The 26,352-nt window shown below is 39.4% G+C and overlaps 1 long non-coding RNA gene across 2 annotated transcripts in view; it reads left to right on the forward strand.

Annotated features, from left to right (window-relative positions):
• The window catches only part of LOC138443720 (uncharacterized), an 86,270-nt gene extending 63,192 nt beyond the window's left edge, over positions 1-23,078 (forward strand). The window contains exons 2-4 of one of the 2 annotated variants that reach the window (XR_011258247.1): positions 5,940-6,092; positions 6,967-7,072; positions 22,959-23,078. This is a non-coding gene — a long non-coding RNA (uncharacterized lncRNA). Of the gene's footprint in view, positions 1-5,939; positions 6,093-6,966; positions 7,704-22,958 lie in introns of those variants that run through there. The other variant, XR_011258248.1, reaches the window with a different exon arrangement.
• The last annotated feature ends 3,274 nt before the right edge of the window (positions 23,079-26,352 follow it).

Consider the following 26,352-nt stretch of genomic DNA (forward strand, 5'->3'; position numbering starts at 1 on the left):
TTTTCTTATGATGAGAACTTTTTAAGATCTACTCTCCTGTTGATGTTCAGTTGCTGTCCTATCTGACTCTTTGTGAACCCGTGGACTTCAGCATGTCAGGCTCTTCTATCCTCCATTATCTCTGTAATTGCTCAAATTCACGTCTGTTGAGTCATGGATGCTATCTAACCATCTCATCCTCTGACCCCTCTTCCTTTCCTTTTGCCTTCAATCTTTCCTAGCATCATAGTCTTTTCCAACAAGTCAGCACGTCACATCAGGTGGCCAAAGTATTGGAGCTTCAGCTTCAGCATCAGTCCTTCCAATGAATATTCAGGCTGATTTCCTTTAGGATTGACTGGTTTGATCTCCTTGCAACCCAAGGAACTCTCAAGAGTCTTCTCCAGCACCACAATTCAAAAACATCAATTCTTTGATGCTCAGCCTTTTTTAAGGTCCAACTCTCATATATGTACACATGACTCCTGGAAAAACCATAGCTTTGACCTTATGGACCTCTGTTGACAAAATGATGTCTCTGCTTTTTAATGCACTGCCTAGGTTTGGCATAGCTTTCCATCCAAGGAACAAGCATCTTTTAATTTCATGGCTGTAGTCACCAGCCACAGTGATTTTGGAGCCCAAGAAAATAAAATCTACTTTCCTAGCAACTTCCAAATATGCAACACAGTATTGTCAACTGTAATCACCATGCTGTCCATTTTACACCAGAGCCTATTAATTTTGTAACTGTCAGTTTGTACCCTTTGACCAACTTCATCCTTTTCTCCCATTCCCCCTCCCCTCATCTCTGGCAGCCACCAGTCTATTCTCTGTTTCTATGAGTTCAGGTTTCTTAGATTCCACATTATAAGTGAGATCATACAGTATTTGTCTTTCTTTTTGACTTATTTCACTTAATATAATGTCCTCAAGATCTATCTATGTTGTTGCAAATGGCAAGATTTTTTTTAATAACTGAACAGTATTACCTTAAAGAACAGTGTATTTTCTTTACCCATTTATCTATCAATGGATAGTTAATTTGTTTACATGCTTTGACTATTGCAAATAATGCTACAGTGAACACAGGGGTAGAGATACCTCTTTGAGATAATGCTTTTGCTTGTTTCAAATATATGTATTCAGAAGTGGAATTGCTAGATCAAATGGCTGTTCTATTTTTTATTTTTTGAGGATCTCCGTATTGTTTTCCATAGTGGCTGCAGCAATTTACATTTCTGCCAACAGTGTACTAGTTTCCTTTTTCTCCACATTCTCACCAACACTTGTTATTTGTTGTGTTTTTGATGATAACTGTCCTAAGGTGTGAAATGATATCTTTTGTTGTTTTAACCTCCATTTACCTGATGATTAGTGAGTTAGCACCTTTTTATGTACCTGTTGACCATTTGTATTCCTCTTTGGAAAAATGTCTATTTAGTTCCTCTGCCTAGTTTTAGGAGCTATGACTGACTTAGGTTTTATGGCTCAGGACCTGGAGAAGACAATGGCAACCCACTCCAGTACTCTTGCCTGGAGAATCCCAGGGACGGTGGAGCCTGGTGGGCTGCCGTCTATGGAGTCGCACAGAGTTGGACACGACTGAAGTCACTTAGCAGCAGCCTAGTTTTAATTGATCTTTTTTTTATACTGAGTTGTGTGAATTCTTTGTATATTTTAGAAATGAACCCTGTTAAAAATTAAAAACAAAAAATTGGAGACCAACCTCGAAGATTTCCTGAGTAGACAAAACCAGTTTAATCATATTGGCAAAGCTTAATTTATCTCACTTTGCAAGACTAACTTGATCTGGGTCATTTCTTGCTTATGCTTCTGGAGATCAGAAGCAATACTTACACTGTTTACCAAGGCTGGTATGAGGTAGTCACTAACCAATTTCCTATCACTGAAGAAAATTCTAATGAAATGACCAATCACTGTAAAGAATAAAGATCTCTGCTTTCTCACCATATAACTGCTCTATAACAATATCCCCCTGAACCTCAGTGATCCTGGTTTGCAGACGGTCTGTTTTGGTGTGTGCACAATAAACTTTTACTAATTACTACTTCAGTGATTAATTGGTTTGACTTCTGTCATTTCTGAACTTGTAACATTTCACCAGATACAGAACTTGAAAATATTTGTTAATATTACATAGATTGTCTTTTAATTTTGTTGATGGTTTCCTTTGCTGTACAGAAGTTTTTAGTTGGAGGTAGTCACACTTGTTTATCTTTGCTTTTGTTGCCTTTGTGTTCGATATCAAGTCCAAAAAATCCTCACAGGAGCTTAACTTCCTATGTTTTCTTTTAGAAGTTTTATGGTTTCAGATCTTAAGTTCAAGTCTTTAATTCATTTTGAGTTAATTTTTGTGTATGATGTAAGATATTGGTTAAGTTTCATTCTTATACATGTAGAATGGTTTTCCCAACAACATTTATTAAATAGACTATCCTTTCTCCATTGTATATTCTTGGCTCCTTTGTTCAGAAACCAACTGACCATATAGATATGTAGGTTTATGCTATTCCATTGGTCTAAGTGTCTACTTTATAAGACTACCATACTATTTTGATTTTTTTACTTTTGTAATATAGCTTGAAATCAGGAAGTGTGACCTCTGGTTCTTCATTCTCAGGATTTCTGTATCTATTTGAGGTCTTTTGTGGTGTGTTTCATACATATTTTAGGATTATTTGTTCTATTGCTGTGAAAAATGATGTTGAAAATTCAGTAGGGATTTTGTTGAATCTGTAGATCACATTGGAAAGTATGGGCATTTTAAAAATATTAATTCTTCCAACCCATGAGCATGAAATATCTTTCCATTTATTTGTGTCTTCTGCAGTTACTTTCAGAAGTTGTTCATTTTGATGCAATCAATTTTTTCCCCCTTATGATTTAACTTTCTGAAATATTCCTGAAGAGTCCTTTTCCTGCTTCTAAGTGTGGTAGACAGAATATGGCCCCCAAAGACATCTGTATCTTAATCCTTGGAACAAATGAATACATAAGCTTATGTGGAAAAAGAGACTCTACAAGTATGATTAAGTTAAAGATCTTGAAATGGGAAGATTTCCTTGATTATCTGGGTGGGCCCATTGTAATCATGAGGGTCCTTATAAGGAAACAGGGAAACGAGAGTGAAAATGAAAGAAATAGGTATAATGGCAGAAGCAGAGATCAGAAGAGATAGACATTTAAAATTTTTTTTATTTTATATTGGTGTATAGTTGATTAAAAATGTTGTGTTAGTTTCAGGTATACAGCAAAGTTATAAACAAACATGTATCTATTACTTTTCCAATTCTTTTCCCATTTAGGTTATTACATAATTTTTTTAAACCAAAATAGTATCAGATTTATTGGGCAACAAAATGCAAAAAGTTGTGAGTTTCCTGATCACTAATCTAGAGCCAGACATCTTGGAAAGTGAAGTCAAGTGGGCCTTAGAAAGCATCACTACGAACAAAGCTAGGGGAGGTGATGGAATTCCAGTTGAGCTGTTTCAAATCCTGAAAGATGATGTTGTGAAAGTGCTGCACTCAATATGCCAGCAAATTTGGAAAACTCAGCAGTGGCCACAGGACTGGAAAAGGTCAGTTTTCATTCCAATTCCAAAGAAAGGAAATGCCAAAGAATGCTCAAACTACCGCATGATTGCACTCATCTCACATGCTAGTAAAGTAATGCTCAAAATTCTCCAAGCCAGGCTTCAGCAATACGTGAACCGTGAACTCCCTGATGTTCAAGCTGGTTTTAGAAAAGGCAGAGGAACCAGAGATCAAATTGCCAACATCAGCTGGATCATGGAAAAAGCAAGAGAGTTCCAGAAAAACATCTATTTCTGCTTTATTGACTATGCCAAAGCCTTTGACTGTGTGGATCACAATAAACTGTGGAAAATTCTGAAAGAGATGGGAATACCAGACCACCTAACCTGCCTCTTGAGAAATCTGTATGCAGGTCAGGAAGCAAAAGTTAGAACTGGACATGGAACAACAGACTGGTTCCAAATAGGAAAAGGAGTATGTCAAGGCTGTATATTGTCACCCTGCTTATTTAACTTATATGCAGAGTACATCATGAGAAACGTTGGGCTGGAAGAAACACAAGCTGGAATCAAGATTGCTGGGAGAAATATCAATAACCTCAGATATGCAGATGACACCACCCTTATGGCAGAAAGTGAAGAGCTAAAAAGCCTCTTGATGAAAGTGAAAGTGGAGAGCTAAAAAGTTGGCTTAAAGCTCAACATTCAGAAAACGAAGATCGTGGCATCCGGTCCCATCAGTTCATGGGAAATAGATGGGGAAACAGTGGAAACAGTGTCAGACTTTATTTTTGGGGGCTCCAAAATCACTGCAGATGGTGACTGCAGCCATGAAATTAAAAGACGCTTTCTCTTTGGAAGTAAAGTTATGACCAACCTAGATAGTATATTCAAAGGCAGAGACATTACTTTGCCAACTAAGGTCCGTCTAGTCAAGACTATGGTTTTTCCTGTGGTCATGTATGGATGTGAGAGTTGGACTGTGAAGAAGACTGAGCAAAGAAGAGTTGATGCTTTTGAACTGTGGTGTTGGAGAAGACTCTTGAGAGTCCCTTGGACTGCAAGGAGATCCAACCAGTCCATTCTGAAGGAGATCAGCCCTGGGGATTTCTTTGGCAGGAATGATGCTAAAGCTGAAACTCCAGTACTTTGGCCACCTCATGAGAAGAGTTGACTCATTTGAAAAGACTCTAATGGGAGGGATCGGGGGCAGGAGGAGAAAGGGACAACCGAGGATGAGATGGCTGGATGGCATCACGGACTTGATGGATGTGAGTCTGAGTGAACTCCAGGAATTGGTGATGAACAGGGAGGCCTGGCGTGCTGCGATTCATGGGGTTGCAAAGAGTTGGACGCGACTGAGCTACTGAACTGAACTGAAATGTGCTATACAGTAGTCCTTGTTGGTTATCCACTTAAAATATAGCAGTGTGTACATGTCAGTCCCAAACTCCCTAACTATCCCCACTAACCTTTCCCCCATAGTGACCATAAGTTTGTTCTCTAAGTTTGTGAGTTTGGAATTCTCTTTTGTAGATAAGTTCATCTGTATCATTTTTTTCTTTTAAGATTCCTCACATAAATGATATATGATACTTGTCTTTCTCTGACTTACTTCACTTAATATGATGATCTCTAGGTCCATCCATGTTGCTACAAATGGCATTATTTCATTCTTTTTAATGGCTGAATATATTCCATTTTATACATGTGCCACACCTTTTCTCCCTGTTCATCTACTGATGGACATTTAGGTGGTTCCCATGTCTTGGCTATTGTAAATAATGCTGCAGTGAACAGTGGTGTACATGTATCCTTTCAAACCATGTTTTTTTTTTTTTTCTGGATATATGCGCAGGAATGGGTTTGCTGTATCATATGGTAACTGAGTTTTTAGTTTTATAAGAAGCTTCCATACTATTCTCCATAGTGATTGTGCCAATTTTCATTACCTCCAACAGTGTAAGAAGGTTCCCTTTTCTCCACACCCTCTCCAGAATTTGTTTGTAGACTTTTTGATGATGGCCATTATGACTGCTATCTTATTGTAGTTTTGATTTGCATTTCTCTAATAATTAGCACTGTTGAGCATCTTTTCATGTGCCTTTTGGCCATTTGTATGTCTTCTTTGGAGAAACATCTGTTTAGGTCTTCTGCCCATGTTTTGTTTTGTTTTGTTTTTTTGTTTGTTTGTTTTTTGACTGGGTTGTGTATTTTTTTTGATATTGAACTGCAGGAGCTGTTTGTAAATTTTGGAGATTAATTCCTTGTCAGTTGCATGGTTTGCAAGTATTTTTTCTCATTCTGTGGGTTGTCTTTTCATTTTGTTTATGGTTTCCTTTGCTGTGCAAAAGCTTTTGAGTTAATTAGGTACCATTTATTTTTACTTCCATTACTTTAGGAGACGAATCAAAAAAGGTATTGCTGTGATTTATGTCAAAGAGTGTTCTTGTTCTTGTCCCTCCTGATTTGAAGATGCTATGATGCTGGCTTTGATGACTGAAGAAGGGACCACAAGCCAAGGAATGCAGATGGCCTCTAGAAGCAGGGAAAGGTAAGAAAAAGGGTTCTTTTCTAGAGGATCCAGAAGAAACACAACTTATAGGCACCTTATCTTTAAAACTTCTGACAATAAATTTCTGTTGTTTAAGCCACTAAGTTTATGGTAATTTTTTAATACCAATAGAAAACCAATACTCTAAGTTACAAAGTTATTTTCCTGTGTTTCTTTTTAAGAATTTTAAAATGTAATTTTTACAGTTAGATTTTTAATTCATCCATATAGTTCACTTTTGTAAACAGTGTTATAGACATGTCCACATTTTTTTCCTAAAGTAAGTCAATTTTCCCAACACCATCTACTAAGTTGTACATTCTCTCCCCATTTATTTATGGCTTCACTTTGTCATATATGTAAAGTTCTCTTATATACTGAGCTCTCTATTCTGTGTAGTTGGTCTACTTTTCTTTCCATTTATTCAGATCTTCCTTAATGTTGTTTAATGAAGTTTTCTAATTTTCACTATGAATACTTACACACACTTTCTAAGATTTATTCGAAGGTATTTTATGGTTTCTTAATTGCTACTATAAATTTTATATTTCAAAATATTTATTGTCTATTTGTTTCTGGTAGAAAAAAAAGTGACTGATTTTTATATATTAATCCTATTTTGGCCATTTTGCTAATCACAGTTATCAACAATATTTTTCTGTAGATCCATTTGATTTCCTATGCAGAAAATCAATCATTTAGATGTTTTTTTTTTAATTTTTAAAAATTTTTAATTTTTTTTGCTTTTAACATTGTCTCTCCAGGTTTCTTTTTTTTATTTTTATTTTTACTTTATTTTACTTTACAATACTGTATTGGTTTTGCCATACATTGACATGAATCCACCATGGGTGTTGATATCTTCTTGCTACAGACTGAATTAATTGTGGCCTCAAGTTATGGCCTCTCTCACCTCCAAATTCTTACGTTGAAGTCCTAACTCTCAATGTGATGGCATTTGAAGATGGGGCCTTTGGGAGGTAAGTAATTTACATTAGATTATGAGGATGGGGTCCTCATGATGGGTTTAGTAACCTTATAAGAAGACATCAGGAGCTTACTTTCATGCTTGCTTGCTCTCTCTCTCTCTCTCTCCCTCTCCTTCTCCTTCTGCCATATGAGGACACTGCAAGAAGCTAGCTGTTTGCAAGCCAGGAAGCAGGATCATAACAGGAACCAAATTGGCTAGAACCTCGGTCTGTTGTTTAAACCACCCAGTTTATCATATGTTGTTATAGCAACCCAAGCAGGTAGACACACTTCCATATATTTATATCTTCTTTTATCTTGCTTTACTGCTCCAGCTAGATCTCGAGTACATTGTTGAATCAAAGTAATAATAGTAGTATCCTCACTATATTCCTAAGATTAAATGGAGATTCTAATTTTTCACCATTATCACAATGCTTATTATATATTTGTGGCAGATACACTTTATCAAGTTAAAGAAAATTTCTTCAATTTTTTTTTTGCTAAGGCTGTTGAATTGTATCAGTTGCCTTATACATGACTATATGATTTTTCTTCTTTAAATATTAATTTTGAAAAATGTATCAGTAGATTTATAATGTTTCAACCTTTTATTTCTTAGATAAATATGTATTTCATACATATTTCTATGTATTATTTTTTGTTTGTTTTGATGGACTTCATTTTATAAATTTTGGTTTAGGTAGGACACTGAATCTATGTTTATGACTCAGATTAAACTGCAATTTTAGTTTCTCATATTCTTCTAGTTCTGACATCAAAGCTTTACTCATCTTGCAAAGTGAGTTTGAGGAGCTTTACTTCTTTCTCTGTTCTCTAGATTGAATAAGATGAGTGTTATCTGCTCCCTAAAGCTTTGGTGTAACTCACTTATAAAATTATCTTGACCTGTTATGAGAAGGTTTGATACTACTAATTCAATTTCTTTAAGGATTAGAGGAATATGGTGGCTTAGATGATAAAGAATCTACCTGCAAAGCAGGAGACCTGGTTTGATCCATGGGTTGGGAAGATATCCTGGAGAAGGGAATGGCTACCCACCCAGTCTGGAGAATTCCATGGGCAGAGGAGCCTGGTGGGCTACAGTCCATGGGATTGCAAAGAGTTGGATATGACAGAATGACTAATGCTTTAATTTTCTTCCTTCGTAGGAATATTTTAACTTTCTGTTTCTTCCCAAGCTTGGTAATTTATAATTCTCTTCCAGAAATGTATCTCTTTTGTCTAACTCTTTGAACTTATTGGCATTAACAATATTGTCTTATTAAATGTTAACTTATGCTCTATCTGCAGTTATATCCCTCTTTCATTTCTAGCATTTCTTATGTGTTCCTGCTGTACTTTTCTTGATCAATTTCCCCATAGGTTTGGTTATTTTATTAATCTTTCCCCAAGAACAGTTTTTCAGATTTGTCGATTCTCTGTATTAGCTCTTTGTTTTCCATTTCATTTATCATCCTTGGTATGGTACTAGATATTTTATGATGATTTTAAACATGCCCAACATTTTTTGACATATTATCATTGGCCAGGTATCACATCAAAATGCTCACATGCATATTTTAAATATTATCATATTTTGTCCTTAGAATAACTTTAGGAGGAAGATACTATCATTTCTATTTTATAAATTAGGAAACCCTGTTAAAGTTTTAAATCCACTAAGTCACAAAACTGAGATTCAGATTCAAGCCACTGTACTATACTTTTCCTCTACATTCTTTGAAATATAATTCAAGAATAAAGACAATATTTAACTCTAGGGAATAAGTAATGTTGGGATTTTGGTGTGGTATGAAGGAATAGCGTGTTTTTGTTGGGTTTAGAGTTGAATGTCAGTTCCTGGCCACTACCTTCAGTAGTATTTCTATGCTACAGTATGGAAAGTACTTTAAAGTAAAGTATTTCATTCATGGTGGGATGAAAGGGCCTCATTACCCTCTGTGTCCCAGCCAGGTTTTTTACTTCGAGAAATATTTGAGCCAAAAAATAATTGCTGGACATATAATAGAGGGCTTCTTGCAAATTATCAAATTGTCTTGTAATGAATGATAGTATTTTTTCAAATGTCATTTTTAAATCACTTCCTTGAATGAGTTTTCAAAGCATGCTCCAGTACTCTATCTATTTTCACACTTTTTACTTCAGCAGCTATAAGTAGAAAAGACCATTATTATTCCCATCCTACAGATACAAGTATGAGAAGTTAAATAACTTGCTCAAGATTATATACCTAGTAAGAGGCAGAATGATTCTCAAATGCAGACTTTCAGATTCCCAGCTTGTTCATTGCTTTTCTATTCATACATTCCCCACATATATTTATTTCAGAAGCACTATATTTAAGGTACAGTTTGGGGGCACTGCAGTGTAATAGAAAGTTGTATATGTCATATATATAAGACATTCACAAAAAATAATTGTGATAAAATGTTATGAGAGATCTAAGTAAAAGGTTATGAGAAATTCAGAGGAGGGAGAGAATTTATTTCTGAGTGGAAGGAAGAGGAGGATTCTGATATTTTTCTTCTAAGCTTCAAATCAGTCTTAAGAATTCAGTTCAGTTCAGTTCAGTCACTCAGTTGTGTCCAACTCTTTGTGATCCCATGAATTGCAGCACGCCAGGCCTCCATGTCCTTCACCAACTCCTGGAGTTCACTCAAACTCACGTCCATCAAGTCGATGATACCATCAAGCCATCTCATCCTCTGTCATCCCCTTTTGCTCCTGCCCCCAATACCTCCCAGCATCAGAGTCTTTTCCAATGAGTCAACTCTTCGCATGAGGTGGCCAAAGTACTGGAGTTTCAGCTTTAGCATCATTCCTTCCAAAGAACACCCTAATCAACATCAAAAGTTCAGAGGAATTTTTTTTCAAAGTTTGCAATGTAATATTACATTACATGGGATTCCCGTGTGGCTCAGTGGTAAAGAATCCTGCCAATGCAGGAGCCGCAGGATCTGCAGGTTCAATCCCTGGGTGAGGAAGATTCCTTGGAGGAGGAAATGGCATCCCATTCCAGTATTCTTGCCTGGAGAATCCCATGGACAGAGGAGCCTGGGGGGCTATAGCCCATGGGGTCATAAAGAGTTGGACACGACTGAGTGACTGAACATGTATGCACATTACATTACATTACGTGGACTAAACAGACCAGACACAGAAAATTCTGGACAGAAAAGAGCAAAGTGAATAGCTCAGTATACTATAATGTTTCCCTCAGCTGGATTTAAGGACTTTCCAGACTTCTATAAGTCCATGGTAAGACCACCATTCTCATCATCAGATACTCCACTTTCCCCTATTATAACCAAGAAAAAGGCTGTAAATGGAATCAAGGACCTACGTTCTCCAAAGAGACAATCAGGACTAATGCCAGTATGCCTCATTTACCTCTATCTCTTCCAGACGTCCAGGAACCCAGGTCAGCAAAGAACACACAGGAACATCTCCACATATACAGATCTCTGTCCCCTAATCATCTAAATCCTTTCACTCAGCTTTCTATCACTTATGTTCTTTCTTTGGCATCATCTTCCACAACTGTGGTCTCTCCCAGGAACATTCATCTCTTTATCTTATGATCTATCTAAAGTAGTCAAAGAAAGTAGTTGAGGCCCTCTCAAGTGGTACCTGCTGTTTCTCACCCAGTCCCCACACTGTGGACCCAAGATATTTGGTGCCCTCCTTATTTGCCATTGTTTTCTCAGATATTTTTCCACTTCTATCTTCTTCCAGAACCCCAAAGTAGACAAAGCTACTTTCCACTCTTCCTCCCTGAAATAATTCTCTAATCTTTCAGTTATATGACTCAAATGAAAGCTTTTAGCACTTGGCCCAGTGTTTCTGGCATCATCATCAACAGTTATGTAGATGGCCCATCCTGCAAACTGTCCTCTCAGAACCTTGACCTCTTTACTTGGAATGATGTCTTCAACCTATTCCCCTTGGCTACTGACTCTCAGAGCTAAACTCTGGACCCTGTCATTGCCTTTTACATATCTCAATTTCAAGCACTTTATTCTATAACAATTACACCTAACTTTCCAACATATTTATCCCAGTACTCATAAATCAACATTTCTTTGACCCTGTTAGGAACTTCAGTTCATTGCCCTTGCCTGTTTCTTTTTATTGTACCCCTCATCCTTTCTGTTCCCTTTAACTAAACCAAGTTCCATGCTTCATCACCCCCTTGCATACAACAGAAACACCGTTTCTTTCTCTCTAAGAGTCACCTGGCAAAAGCACAGTCTTGGTTAAATAAAGCTCTCTGCCTCGTCTTTTCCTGCATTTGAGCAGTGTGGCCAGGGGAGAAAAAAATCTATTACTATACTGCATGAACTCACTCTAAATTTATAACCACAGAACTCAAGTGGACCCTCAGCACTGCTCAGCCAGTCTTCATCTCTCTAGTCAATTTCCTTTCCCACTCTTGGAGAAGATTATTTCACACCATCTGTCTCTTTGAAACTGTTCTCCTCTTTTCACTCATAACTGATGATCTCGCTTCTTATTTCACAGAGAAATAAGAACAATCAGAAGAGAGAAATGCATTTTCCAACACCAAATTTGTCAATTGCACTTTATCTGTACCCTTACTTTCTGTCTCCTCTCTTAGTAAATGGGATAAACTTCCCTAGTTCCTATCAAATGCTGTGTACTAGATCTCATCTACTGTAACATACTCAAGAACTCTGGTCTTCTCCCCTGAATCTTCAGTTTTTCCTGTTTCTATCAGTAAGCAGACATGGTGAGCTATCTTTTGTTAGGAAAGAACTCATTCATTCTCCAGGGAATGGGGAAATGATCTGATTGGTGAATAGAGAAACTCAGCTCAGCTTCTTCTCTCTTTCTCCTTGGGCTTCTACTTGCCTAAAGAAAATCCACCTATTATTCATTTCCTTAAAATTATGTATTACAAGGGCAGACCCCAGTGGGGAAGCTCTACAGTTGTTTAGGGCTGCCAGGTACTGGGCAGATAAGTCTACCTAATTCTCTGTAAAGACACCCCGCGTCCGAGGCCAGGGGCGGCAGCTGGGAGGAACCACCCGAGGAGCGGTGGCTGCGCGGGCGCAAGAGGGCCTAGAGGAGCCATCCCACGTTGAAGGTCAGGAACGTCGGCAGTAAGGAGATACCCCTCGTCCAAGGTAAGGAGCAGCCTTGCTTTGCTGGAGCATCCGTGAAGAGATACCCCCATGTCCAAAGTAAGAGAAACCCAAGTAAGATGGTAGGTGTTGCAAGAGGGCATCGGAGGGCAGACACACTGAAACCATACTCACAGGAAACTAGTCAATCTAATCACACTAGGACCACAGCCTTGTCTAACTCAATGAAACCAAGCCATGCCTGCAGGGCACCCCAAGGCGGGCGGGTCATGGTGGAGAGGCCTGACAGAACGTGGTCCACTGGAGGAGGGAATGGCAAGCCACTTCAGTATTCTTGCCTTGAGAACCCCATGAACAGTATGAAAAGGCAATATGATAGGATACGAAAAGAGGAACTCCCCAGGTCATTAGGTGCCCAATATGCTACTGGAGATCAGACGAGAAATAACTACAGAAAGAACGAAGGGATGGAGCCAAAGCAAAAACAATACCCAGATGTGGATGTGACTGGTGATAGAAGCAAGACCCGATGCTGTAAAGAGCAGTATTACATATGAACCTGGAATGTCAGGTCCATGAATCAAGGCAAATTGAAAGTGGTCAAACAAGAGATGGCAAGGGTGAACGTCGACATTCTAGGAATCAGCGAAGTAAAATGGACTAGAATGGGTGAATTTAACTCAGATGACCATTATATCTACGACTGTGGGCAGGAATCCCTCAGAAGAAATGGAGTCGCCATCATGGTCAACAAAAGAGTCCGAAATGCAGTACTTGGATGCAATCTCAAGAATGATAGAATGATCTCTGTTCGTCTCAAAGGCAAACCATTCAATATCACAGTTATCCAAGTCTATGCCCCAACCAGTAAGGCTGAAGAAGCTGAAGTTGAATGGTTTTATCAAGATCTACAAGACCTTTTAGAACTAACACCCAAAAAAGATGTCCTTTTCATTATAGGGGACTGGAATGCAAACGTAGGAAGTCAAGAAACACCTGTAGTAACAGGCAAATTTGGCCTTGGAATGCGGAATGAAGCAGGGAAAAGACTAATAGAGTTTTGCCAAGAAAATGCACTTGTCATAGCAAACACTCTCTTCCAACAACACAAGAGAAGACTCTACACATGGACATCACCAGATGGTCAACACCGAAATCAGATTGATTATATTATTTGCAGCCAAAGATGGAGAAGCTCTATACAGTCAACAAAAAACAAGACCGGGAGCTGACTGTTGCTCAGATCATGAATTCCTTATTACCAAATTCAGACTTAAATTGAAGAAAGTAGGGAAAAGTGCTAGGCCATTTAGGTATGACCTAAATCAAATCCCTTATGATTATACAGTGGAAGTGAGAAATAGATTTAAGGGTCTAAATCTGATAGATAGAGTGCCTGATGAACTATGGAATGAAGTTTGTGACATTGTGCAGGAGACAGGGATCAAGACCATCCCCATGGAAAAGAAATGCAAAATAGCAAAATGGCTGTCTGGGAAGGCCTTACAAATAGCTGTGAAGAGAAGAGAGGTGAAAAGCAAAGGAGAAAAGGAAAGATATAGGCATCTGAATGCAGAGTTCCAAAGAATAGCAAGAAGAGATAAGAAAGCCTTCTTCAGTGATCAATGCAAAGAAATAGAGGAAAACAACAGATTGGGAAAGACTAGAGATCTCTTCAAGAAAATTAGAGATACCAAGGGAACATTTCATGCAAAGATGGGCTCAATAAAGGACGGAAATGGTATGGACCTAACAGAAGCAGAAGATATTAAGAAGAGGTGGCAAGAATACACAGAAGAACTGTACAAAAAAGATCTTCATGACCCAGATAGTCATGATGATGTGATCACTAATCTAGAACCAGACATCCTGGAAAGTGAAGTCAAGTAGGCCTTAGAAAGCATCACTACGAACAAAGCTAGTGGAGGTGATGGAATTCCAGTTGAGCTGTTTCAAATCCTGAAAGATGATGCTGTGAAAGTGCTGCACTCAATATGCCAGCAAATTTGGAAGACTCAGCAGTGGCCACAGGACTGGAAAAGGTCAGTTTTCATTCCAATTCCAAAGAAAGGCAACGCCAAAGAATGCTCAAACTACCGCACGATTGCACTCATGTCACATGCTGGTAAAATAATGCTCAAAATTCTCCAAGCCAGGCTTCAGCAATACGTGAACTCCCTGATGTTCAAGCTGGTTTTAGAAAAGGCAGAGGAACCAGAGATCAAATTGCCAACATCAGCTGGATCATGGAAAAAGCAAGAGAGTTCCAGAAAAACATCTATTTCTGCTTTATTGACTATGCCAAAGTCTTTGACTGTGTGGATCACAATAAACTGTGGAAAATTCTGAAAGAGATGGGAATACCAGACCACCTAACCTGCCTCTTGAGAAATCTGTATGCAGGTCAGGAAGCAAAAGTTAGAACTGGACATGGAACAACAGACTGGTTCCAAATAGGAAAAGGAGTATGTCAAGGCTGTATATTGTCACCCTGCTTATTTAACTTATATGCAGAGTACATCATGAGAAACGCTGGACTGGAAGAAACACAAGCTGGAATCAAGATTGCAAGGAGAAAAATCAATAACCTCAGATATGCAGATGACACCACCCTTATGGCAGAAAGTGAAGAGGAATTAAAAAGCCTCTTGATGAAAGTGAAAGTGGAGAGCTAAAAAGTTGGCTTAAAGCTCAACATTCAGAAAACGAAGATCATGGCATCTGGTCCCATCACTTCATGGGAAATAGATGGGGAAACAGTGGAAACAGTGTCAGACTTTATTTTGGGGGGCTCCAGAATCACTGAAGATGGTAACTGCAGCCATGAAATTAAAAGACGCTTACTCCTTGGAAGAAAAGTTATGAGCAACCTAGATAGTATATTCAAAAGCAGAGACATTACTTTGCCGACTAAGGTCCCTCTAGTCAAGGCTATGGTTTTTCCAGTGGTCATGTATGGATGTGAGAGTTGGACTGTGAAGAAGGCTGAGCGCCGAAGAATTGATGCTTTTGAACTGTGGTGTTGGAGAAGACTCTTGAGAGTCCCTTGGACTGCAAGGAGATCCAACCAGTCCATTCTGAAGGAGATCAGCCCTGGAATTTCTTTGGAAGGAATGATGCTAAAGCTGAAGCTCCAGTACTTTGGCCACCTCATGAGAAGAGTTGGCTCATTGGAAAAAACTCTGATGCTGGGAGGGATTGGGGGCAGGAGGAGAAGGGGACCACCGAGGATGAGATGGCTGGATGGCATCACGGACTCGATGGATGTGAGTCTGAGTGAACTCCGGGAGATGGTGATGAACAGGGAGGCCTGGCGTGCTGCGATTCATGGGGTCGCAGAGTCGGACACGACTGAGTGGCTGAACTGAACTGAATTCTCTGTAAAATATAGTTACATATGGCTGTTGGACTTAATCCATCTACCTTAACAGTTTTGTCAGTAAGTAATATTTTGACCTTTGACTGCCTGTTTCCTATGTGTCATAGATTCAGAATTTGGACAGATATGAAAGGGATGTTTTCTATTGGTTCTCTCAAACCCCAGCATCTCCTGTCTTAAAAAATATGGGTTAGTTTGTCTTTACTGATCTCTTACCTCCTTGTTAGAAATGCCCTCCATTAAAGCCAAGCAGCTCAAGAAATCTGCTCTAATTCACTATCAACTTGTCCTTACCTCCTCTTACCTCTTCAGACTTTCCTCTCCAGCATGCCATGGAAACTCATATGGTAAGACCATTAACAACTTACAATTTTCCAAATCCAATGGTCAGTTCTCAGCAGTGAACTGTTTATTCTGCTTCATTTGCCACAGCTGATTATTCTTTCTTTAAATGGTTTTTCCCTGACTCTAAGCTTCATGAATACCAGACTTTGTTCTTGGAAACCACAGCAGTCTTAATTTTAATTTGAAACAATTCTATATATTTATTAGTTGGAGGGTATCTGTAAAAACTATATGTATTCATTTTGCATTCCCACCAACAGTGTAGGAGGGTTCCCTTTTCTCCACACCCTCTCCAGCATTTATTGCTTGCAGATTTTTGGATCACAGCCATTCTGACTGGTGTGAAGTGGTACCTCATTGTGGTTTTGATTTGCATTTCTCTAATAATGAGTGATGTTGAGCATCTTTTCATGTGTTTGTTAGCCATCCGTATGTCTTCTTTGGAGAAATGTATGGAGAATAGTGTGGCGATTCCTTAAAAAATTGCAAATAGAACTACCTTATGACCCAGCAATCCCACTTCTGGGCATACACACCGAGGAAACCAGAATTGAAAGAGACACATGTACCCCAATGTTCATTGCAGCACTGTTTATTATAGCCAGGACATGGAAACAACCTAGATGTCCATCAGCAGATGAATGGATAAGAAAGCTGTGGTACATATACACAATGGAGTATTACTCAGCCGTTAAAAAGAATTCATTTGAATCAGTTCTGATGAGATGGATGAAACTGGAGCCGATTATACAGAGTGAAGTAAGCCAGAAAGAAAAACACCAATACAGTATACTAACACATATATATGGAATTTAGGAAGATGGCAATGATGACAGGGAAAGAGACACAGATGTGTATAACGGACTTTTGGACTCAGAGGGAGAGGGAGAGGGTGGGACGATTTGGGAGAATGACATTCTAACATGTATACTATCATGTAAGAATTGAATCGCCAGTCTATGTCTGACGCAGGATGCAGCATGCTTGGGGCTGGTGCATGGGGATGACCCAGAGAGATGTTATGAGGAGGGAGGTGGGAGGGGGGTTCATGTTTGGGAACGCATGTAAGAATTAAAGATTGTAAAATTTAAAAAATAAAAAACTAAAAAAATAAAAAATTAAAAAAATTAAAAAAATTAAAAAAAAACTATATGTATTCAAAAACATGATCAGATAAGTAGTTACTGACATGAAAAAATGTGTTATTACAAGAAAGGTGAAAAAATCAAGGTTATAAAATAGTAGGTATGTTTTTATCACATTTTTATTGTCTATGCTGCTAAGTCGCTTCAGTGGTGTCCGACTCTGTGCGACCCCATAGAGGGCAACCCACCAGGCTCTGCCATCCCTGGGATTCTCCAGACAAGGACACTGGAGTGGGTTGCCATTGACTTCTCCAATGCATGAAAGTGGGAAGTGAAAGTGAAGTCACTGAGTCGTGTCCAACTCTTAGCGATCCCATGGACTGCAGCCTACCAGGCTCCTCCATCCATGGGATTTTCCAAGCAAGAGTACTGGAGTGGGGTGCCATTGCCTTCTCCATTTATTGTCTATAGAATAATACATATTAAATAGCACAGACATATAAATCAATCTATTGGGCTTCCCGGGTGGCTCAGATGGTAAAGAATCTGCCCGCAATGCTGAAGACCTGGGTTTGACCCTTAGGTCGGGAATATCCCCTGGAGAATGAAATGGCAACCCACTCCAGTATTCTTGCCTGAAGAATCCCATGGACAGAGGAGTCTGGTGGACTGCAGTCCATGGGGTCACAAAGAGTCAGACACGACTGAATGATTAACACATAAAGAAGTAGGGATCTCAAAACATGGTACTGTTTTCTTCCTTCTTTCCTATAGGACTCAGGTTGGTGGAAGGAGAAGAAGTAGGAGTTCTGGATGAGATTTTCTAAGTTCAGAAATGAAAACACAGATCAGAAAGAATAAGACTGATCAGGTTGATTATATAATACTTTTTTTATGTTCATATAGATAGAATTTCATATAAATGTATATGAAGCTGGGAAACACTTTCAGTAAATATGACATGATTATATAAATACATCATTCAAACTGAGAAGAAAACCCCTGAGCCACAACTAAGTAACACATGTCATAGCCAATTTTTTAAAGGAGAAATATAACTGGCAAAAATCATAAAAGATTATTTAAGCTTTATAGAAATCAAATGTCAGTTAAAATTGAAATGATGTAATCTCTCCATTAAAACATATTAGTAGAATATAGGTATAATTCCGTATATGCATTTGTATATATATATATATATATATATATATATATATATATATATATATATGTACCTGTATAATAAAGGGCTTCCCTGGTGGCTCAGAGGTTAAAGTGTCTGCCTGCAGTGTGGGAGACCTGGGTTCGATCTCTGGGTCAGGAAGATCCCTTAGAGAAGGAAATGGCAACCCACTCCAGTATTCTTTCCTGGAGAATCCCATGGATGAAGGAGCCTGGTGGGCTATAGTCCATGGGGTCGCAGAGTCAGACAAGACTGAGTGACTTAACTTTCACTTTCACCTGTATAAATACAGGCATGTATATATACATGTGTGACCTCTTTCTTTCTTGCTGCTCTGCTAGGTTATAAAAGTTCCATGAGGGATAAAATTATTTTGTGTAATTGACTGCATTATCCCAAGCACTCAGCTCAATGATTTTAACTAAGAATTAAATATCTGTTGGCTGTATAAATACCAGTGAAATTGTGGTGAAAATGTGTACTTTTTCTATAATTGTGTCTTGCTGGTTTACAAAGCCATTCAAGAATTTGCCTGCAATGCGGGAGACCCGGGTTTGATTCCTGGGTTGGGAAGATCCCCTGGAGAAGGAAATGTCAATCCACTCCAGGACTCTTGCCTGGAAAATCCCATGGACGGAGGAGCCTGATAGGCTACAGTCCATGGGGTTGCAAAGAGTCGGACATGACTGAGCGACTTCACTTCACTTCACTTCGTATCTTTTTAAGTTTTCCAGTTTCTGAAGTGGAAATCAGATATGTAGATTGATGCAGTCTTTAAAAAAAAATAATTATTCTGAATCTAGTTTTTTTAAATGTGTTTTTTTTATTCTTTGTTTAGTAATGTAATCCACTTATTTGCCTCATGTTTTGGTACAACTTGCAAGAAAAGTAACATGCCAGAGAAAATTGCACTATAAATGTAAATCAAATAAAAATTCCATTTCAGGTCTCTGGTGAAGATACCTCTAACATGAATTATAGGGCGCAATATAGCCTAAACAACCACTGGCTTCTTATGCAGACTATAAAATGCACTTAAAAAAAAAACAACTGCAAAAGGTCAAGGTCTTTCTCTTCCTCTTTTTCCAATCATATTGGGTAAATAACAGGGCATTAGAATGAAAAACTATTAAGATTATGCTCTTTACTCTGGGATTGAAAGCTATGAAATATTGACAATACACATAACTCTAAAAGTGCTAGTCTTTCATTTAAGCATTGATATTTGAGTGATTTTGGTAGAAAATATATGTAGATATATTGCAATTCATTTGAGAATTGAAAGACAACGCAGATTTTAGAGAGAAAGCTGAAAAATGGGCCTCTGGTATTATGACCTGTAGGGCCCAACCCAAGCCAACAATTGAAACTCATGCCTTTGGTGAAATAAGCATCCAACTCTGAAATCCTGTAAGAAAGCAAGTCTGGAGAAAGACTCCCAAAATGTGGCTTCTAGAACAGTTTCTGCTGCCATAAACTTTCCACTGCCCTCCCTCTTTCTACTTCACACTAAGGAAGAAAGGTGCTTCTTCATTGCCAACAGCAGTCAAGAATACTGGCCTTAACAGAATATTGCTCAGCCATAAAAGGGAATGAAACTGAGTCATTTGTAGTGATGTGGATGAACCTAGAGTCTGTCATATGGAGTGAAGTAACTTAGAAAGAGAAAAACAAATAGGGTGTATTAACACATATATATAGAATCTAGAAAGATGGCCTTGATAAATCTATTTGCAGGGCAGCAACAGAGACACACATATAGAGAATGGACTTGTGGGCATGGGAAGAAGGGGAGGGTAGGACAAACTGAGAGAGTAGCATTGACATGTACACACCATGTATAAAATATTCAGGACTGATCTCCTTTAGGATGGACTGGTTGGATCTCCTTGCAGTCCAAGGGAGTCGGAAGAGTCTTCTCCAACACCATAGTTCAAAAGCATCAATTCTTCAGTGCTCAGCTTTCTTTATAGTCCAACTCTCACATCCATACATGACCACTGGAAAAACCATAGCCTTGACTAGACAGACCTTTGTTGACAAAGTAACGTCTCTGCTTTTTAATATGCTGTCTAGGTTGGTCATAACTCTTCTTCCAAGGAGTAAGCGTCTTTTAATTTCATGGCTGCAGTCACCAGCTGCACTGATTTTGGAGCCCCTCAAAATTAAGTCTGCCACTGTTTCCACTGTTTCCGCATCTATTTGCCATGAAATGATGGGACCGGATGCCATAATCTTTGTTTTTTGAATGTAAAGTAAGCCTTTTCATTCTCCTCTTTCATCTTCATCAAGAGGCTCTTTAGTTCTTCCCTTTCTTCCATAAGGGTGGTGTCATCTGCATATCTGAGGTTATTGATATTTTTCCTGGCAATCTTGATTCCTGCTTGTGCTTCATCCAGCCCAGCATTTTGTGTGGATCACAGCCTTGTCTAACTCAATGAAACTATAAGCCATGCCATACAGAGCCACTCAAGACGGATGGGTCATGGTGGAGAGTTCTGACAAAATGTGGTTCACTGGAGAAGTGAATGGCAAACCACAGCAACATTCTTGCCTTGAGAACTCCATGAACAGTATGAAAAAATAACATAGACATCTGCTTTCTCCTTAAAAGTATGTTGAGATCGTGGCATGGAAGGATTGAAAGTGATTGAAATTTTAATTCACAGGAGAGATAGAAATAATTTTGAAATATAAGGTATTAATTACCCAAAGTAAGACTCCAGACCCTCTCTGGTTGATTTTCTCTGTTTCTGTCATGCATGACCTCATGATTCTCTAGCTGATGCCTGCAAGGCTGGCCCTCTCCTCAGCTTTGAACTTCAACTCCTCTGGCCGTCTTGTAGGCTCCTCTATAGTCCTGAGGAGCTCATGAGTTCCTGTGAGCACATCTCCCGAACTCATGTCAGTCCATGGACATATCACTCAGTCTAGCCTCTGCGCAAGTCAGAAAACTCAGTTATTGTGGATTCCAGTCTCTCTCAACACTCATGTTTCATGATCGACCAATCCTGTTAATTCTTTCTGACCTGTCTCTCTAAACAGCCCCTTTACTTTCTTCTCTTCACTACCACTTCCCCACTTCAGATTCTCATCATCCCATGCCCAATCTATTGAATTAGCCACCTACCCAGACTTCCCCTCTTACTATTCATTTTCCATCCTGCAGTTGCACTGCTCTTTCTTAAAACAACAACAGTCATCTGCTTTAAGGTATTCAGAGACTTGCCACTATCTAGAAAGTCCAAACTTCTTAATATGGCCTTCAAACACTCAAACCTCCTAGTTCAGCTTCCTTCTGGCCACTCTGTCCTCCTCTTCTTTATCACACTTTGCCTTCTTGGCTGCCTTCTGTCTTTCTGGAATGCCTGTACACTGTCCAACCCTAGACCTTGCTCATGCTGTTCCCTGGATCTGTTCCTTCCCTGATGGAAAAGCCATCTCTTTTGAAAAAACCCAGCTAGACTCTCTACCCCCAACACTAAGTTTTATCTCTTAAACTTTGGTTCCCCTCCCTTTTGGTCCCCATAGCACACCTATACCTTTATTCTTGGATTTAAAGCGTACCACACCTAGGTAGCATATTAAAAAGCAGAGACATTACTTTGTCAACAAAGGTCCATCTAGTCAAGGCGATGGTTTTCCAGTGGTCATGTACGGATGTGAGAGTTGGACTGTGAAGAAAGCTGAGCACAGAAGAATTGATGCTTTTGAACTGTGATGTTGGAGAAGACTCTTGAGAGTCCTTTGGACTGCAAGGAGATCCAGCCAGTCCATCCTAAAGGAGATAGGTCCTGAGTGTTCATTGGAAAGACTGACGTTGAAGCTGAAACTCCAATACTTTGGCCACCTGATGCAAAGAGCTGACTTATTTGAAAAGACCCTGATGCTGGGAAAGGTTGAGGGCAGGAAGAGAAGGGGACGACAGAGGATGAGATGGTTGGATGGCATCACTGACTCGATGGACATGGGTTTGGGTGGACTCCAGGAGTTGGTGATGGACAGGGAGGCCTGGTGTGCTGCAGTTCATGGGGTCGCAAAGAGTCGGACACGACTGAACGACTGAACTGAACACATTTTTTTCCCCTCTCTATCTCTATACAAGACTTTGCTCCTAAATGGCATGGGTTGCTTCTTATTCAGCTCCATATATCTAGTGATTGGCCAGAATGCTTGGATTCTATTAAGTATTCAACCCATGTGTGAATGACAAATAAGGGGACAATGCAAAAAGAGTCCCTGAGCAGCCAAGCCAGCATGGGAGTTCCGGGTGACATGGACACGGCACTGGGTGGAGAGACGGAAAGGAGAAATTAAGAAAATACTGATGGCAAACGTGCCTGGAAATTTGTGTAAGAAGTCAAGCGCAGATTCGGAGAGAAAAATGTTAAAACAACCCTCTCCTTCTTGTGACTCACCATGCAAAGTTAATTCCACAGCAGGTCTTCTCAGCAAGGAACCCTCAGTGTTTGCTTCTCTAACAAATAATGATCCCAGGAAGCTACAAACAGGATTCCTGGGGAGACTTGGACCTCTCCCTGCCTGGGAGCTTGTCCTAGGATGAACCACCTGACTGCCAGGTAAAAATAGCAGACTCTCAGCTTCTGTGTTTTCTCACTGTCTTCACAGATCTCCCAGGGCCTATTTCTTTTCATCTTTGCACAGCTTGATACCTCCTTTTGGCAAACCACTGCTAGGCACGGGTGTCAAGCCCCACTGGAGTCACACCTTAGTTGCAGAGGTTTGAACGAGTTTCTTTGCACTCCCTGTCTCTAGGGCAAATATTCTAATTCCCTTTGATTGATGGAGAAAGCAGGGAGATTATGGAGGGGCCTGATCAAGGAGATAGAGGACCAGCTATAAATTCTCATCTAAATATGCTGACAGCAAAGCCAGGTGAGAGTTGAAGGTGGGTGCATTTCTGCTCATAGCTTTTAAAATCTGCTTCCCTCTTTCGGGGGGCACTAGATTTGTGCAAGGAGAGTTGGTAAGGCCCTCTCAAACAGGATTCACTTAAAAGGGCATAGAGCATTTTCTTCTTTTCTCATTATACACAGCAGAATAGAGTCTTGGCATCAGTGCTCCCATCAGGAAAAAATTGCTTCCAGCTTGTAGACAAGGCCCCTTGAGTGGCCTGGGAAAGGCAGCCCATGCAACGCTGAGCATCCTCCCACACCGGCTTTGCTCAAGGCCCCTTCCTGCCTTGCTAACACACCACTGGCTGAAAGCGGCCATTAATACAACTTCTGGGCACCATCCCAGAGTGTTGCACAGGAAAGCTCATCGCTCTCTCTGTGACGTTAGGTTTCAGAGTTCAGAAAATATCACCATCACTTCTGCTTTTCATTGTGCATCACCTATTGTTCAAAGATGCCCCAATCCAAAGAGGCCAAAGAGATATTGATATTGGCCACCAAAGTCTCCTAGAGCAAAGGAAAACCACATGGACCCAGCCTTTAGACTGATTCAGGTTAAACTCATGAGCAGCCTCTATCCTCTCTGTCTCTCTCTTTCCCCTGTCTCTCTTCTGGGTCAGACAATTGAGTGTTAGCACTGCCTTCACTGAGATTATTTGTTCTTTTCTATAGGGTTCCAAGCTCTACCTTCCACTCCGGCCAAATTTGAGCTCTTAGCAACCACTAGGGCCTTGTTAAACTAGTGTATGGTTCCTTGGATTACTTCCCAGGACCTTTGAACACACTGCTCTCCCTAGGCTCCCTCAATCTCTCAAGTCCCTCTTCAGTACTTTCTCTCTTCTCTCTCTTGGCCACACTTAAACACCAGCTGCTGACTTCCTGGCCACCCACTGCAGCTCATTTTCCTGCATTTATCTCATCCTTTTCCCTGATCCTTTCTTTTAAACCTCTCTCCCACTTCAGGGACTCACTACCCAAGTGTATTTGCTTGCTATTTCCTCATTTATTGTTCTCTTGTCTCAGTCACTGATGACACATTATATCTGTTATCACATTTAAAACCTTTATAGCCAATCTACCCAGAGAATCAGAGTATATCTGCAATGAATATAGAATTGGAAAGGATGGCAATTTTCATTATAATCTTTTATTTTTTTAAAGATTTATATTGTACTGTTTGATCCTTTTCTGAGATGGCTTAGGATAGCGTGGGACTAGGAGGCTTATTTAGACTAGAAGCCTGGGAATTATAATGCAGAAAAAAATCTGTTTTCTATTATATACAGATATCATTTAATTGATGATTATTAAGTGTTACATAGGAATAAACCATAGATTTCCTTATAATGTTCATACTCCTTAAGAAAATTGGATAAACCCCATAATGGAATAGGGTTCTGATTATATTTTGCATGTATTTTTTTTTTACCATATTGTTTCGTTACCTTTTTTTTCATTCAAGTTTTGTGTTTGCAGTTTCACTGATTCATTTTCTTTCCATCCCTTGTTTTCTTCTTGGCAAATGTGAAGGCTGAAAGAACATTATGAATGGATTATATGACATATAACATCTCCTGTGATTTTTTGACAGGTTAGACACTCAGGATGGAGGAAAACTTTAAAAATCCCACAAGTGTTCTTTCCATATAAATGTATAATGAAGGAATAACAGTAGAGAGACTTATATACAATGAGAACTGTGTACCCAGAGTACATTTAAGACATTTCCTTAGAGCTTAATATAGAATATCACCTGCCTTTCAATGAATTGTTTACAAGAAAGTGTCCTCTTGAAGTAAACCCTAAAACTGGTATTATGAGGATAAAGAAAAAAAAAAAAAACAAGCATAGTTTGAAAGTGTGTGTCCTGGAAACATTAAAGGGGTAGACAACTTGTGTGATGATTTAAAGCATATGTTTTTTCATGAGAAAACTAATACATGCTTATTGCCAAAAATGTTGAAGTGAAAAAAAGAGGGTGTCTTTGTGCATAAATCTTTACCCAAAATTTCAAAGTATTTTTCTCAGGATAGGTTTCTAAATGTGTACCAATTGAGCCCAAGTGCTGGAACATCTCTGAGACTCTTGACATATTTTGACAAATTGCTTTTTGGGGGGTGGTATCAATTTACACTCCCACCAGGAGTGTATGACTGTGTCTCACCTTACCTTTGCCAGAATGGAATAAAATCTTTGTTAATTGGATAAGTAAGAAACAGCATTCCTTCTTGGCTGTACTTTTTATTACTTTATTTCTAGAATAGTTGAAGCTTTTTCATTTCTATCAGCTCATTAAAGAATAAGATTTTTAAAAAAGAAAATCATGTGCAAATTTAGACTCTTATTAGCCTCTCTGATTGTTTTGTGTTAATAATAGTTTCAATGGGTAATATAAAGTTCCTCCAAATAGAAATGGAAGCTGTTAAACAAGCCCATGCTGATAGAAGTGGAGGCATTAGGAGTATGCACCCTGACACAGTGCCCTGTTTGGAAGGGGATTGAAAGAGTGGATGCAATCTCTCCAAATGTCTTAGGTTAGAGTCTTCAGAGTTGGTCCCTGAGGGTTCATGTGAAAGTGATTTATTAGGAAGTATTTCCAATAAAAGACAGAAAGGCTACAGCAAAGTGGGCCAACCAGATGTGAGACATCAAGCAAAGTCAAATGGAAGGTAACTGTGGGGTAGCTGGGCTTGCTCTGGAGTCATGCCTCACAGCAACCCAACCAGGTGCCGGAGGAGCTGAAGTATTTCTTTATTCCTCCCTTCCTTAGTTGTTGTTTATGATGCTCAAGGAAAGAACATGGACTTTTCCAGGCACTGCTGACTCTCCACCTTCCACAAAAGGCAATGTGGATATCAGCAGCCTGAGGGCAGCCCTCCAGCAAAGAGTTGTGGCAAAGAGATGCCAGCTACTGGAAACACTCTGGAAGAGGGTGGTGCAGGACATGGTCGAGGGATTTGAAGGCATCAGGGAGAAGCATCCGCAGGCATCCCGGGACTAAACACTGTTATGGATGATAACTCACTTGACTGCCTTAGGTAAAGTCAATTATGGTTTGTTAAATCTGAATGGACCTATGTTCTCCTGCCAATGGTGAGTCATAAAAGGTGGAGAAGAAGCCATACAATGAAATCTTGTTCATGTTCATGTGTGCTGAGAATGAGTGGGTAGTAGCTTGAAAATGTAAAAGGAAACCAATGAAAGAAGAGTCTAAGAGGATGGAGGGAAAATTGGAAAGAAAAAGAAAAGTGATG

This window comes from Ovis canadensis, chromosome 7, assembly GCF_042477335.2.
Source record: "Ovis canadensis isolate MfBH-ARS-UI-01 breed Bighorn chromosome 7, ARS-UI_OviCan_v2, whole genome shotgun sequence".
Lineage (NCBI taxonomy): Eukaryota > Metazoa > Chordata > Mammalia > Artiodactyla > Bovidae > Ovis > Ovis canadensis.